Here is a 1,140-nt window from a genome sequence, read left to right on the forward strand (position 1 = left end):
CTGCAATGCAAGAACCAGTCAGGAGACAGATTGCAAGCAGAGTCCCACTCCAGCCAGTCAGCAGTGAGCAGGAGTTATAAAGCCCAGCTCCAGGCACTAGGAGTTGTCAGTGCTTTGTTGTCTGTCAGCATGTAGAGAACAAGGGTGTGTAGATCCGCACAGACTAAATAGATATTTTATTAAGTTATATAGCCAACTTATATTAACTACTTACGGAAAAAATTATTTGTAGTTGTAGGGTTGGCGGTGCGCCCTGCGTTTAGATTCAATGCTAATACACTGGGGTTTTGGTCAGAAAAGAGCTGACGAAGACAGAAAAAACGCTTTTTGGGCGCACTCCTTTTTTAGATTAGATGATTATTTTAAAACATAGCTTTTATTAAAGACTTTTTTTAAAATGAATGGCACATTGAGATGAAAAATTTTTTTTGATTAATTTGGATTTAGTATGTGGTGTGATCCTTAAACTTTAATTGTTAAGGAAAAAATTGTTATATCACACGTTAATTTATCATTTGTGCACTGTATTCTCAAAGGTACGATTACCAGTGATTATAGGCAGAAAAATGATTCAGTTCCCCTTGGGAATTGGCGTAATCTTGTGCTGGAATTGCACAGTAGGTATACCAGGGTGGTTACCATACAACAAAGCCTCGAACATAAATGGTCTCCATACAGAAGCTCAATCTGGCAGTCATATATACAGCATTTTATTGAAGTAGCGATTCACCTCCCTTATATTTATATTGCCACACCTGGTCTTCCCCAGGGGTCTCCCACCTGGGTACTGTCCTGGCCCTCCACTGCTTGGCTTCCAAGTTCGGAGAGGGTTTGGGCAATCCAGCGGGGTATGGTGGCAATATCTCAGGGTTAATTCGGTGTACTTCAATCTATCTGGGCTGTTAGGCTGCAGATGGAGTTGGCGCAACAGGCTAGAACCAGTGGATATAGGAGGGGCAAGCTATCTGAGCACAACAGGTCAAAATCACAGAGGGTGTGTATATAAAAATCACAAAAAGTATAAATCAATCTATATCTGCGTTTCAAAAATATGGCACACTGTAGATAGGAGAGCCAAAATATATATCACTATATGGTTATGCGTTGGAAACAGTTAGAAGCTTACATATGGCACAGTGG

General features: G+C 40.6%; 1 pseudogene; it reads right to left on the reverse strand.

Annotated features, from left to right (window-relative positions):
• Positions 1-743: 743 nt before the first annotated feature.
• On the reverse strand, positions 744-862 carry LOC146005938 (5S ribosomal RNA; annotated as a pseudogene).
• Positions 863-1,140: the final 278 nt, after the last annotated feature.

The sequence above is a fragment of the Crinia signifera genome, chromosome 5, assembly GCF_055691185.1.
Source record: "Crinia signifera chromosome 5, ASM5569118v1, whole genome shotgun sequence".
NCBI classification, from domain to species: domain Eukaryota; kingdom Metazoa; phylum Chordata; class Amphibia; order Anura; family Myobatrachidae; genus Crinia; species Crinia signifera.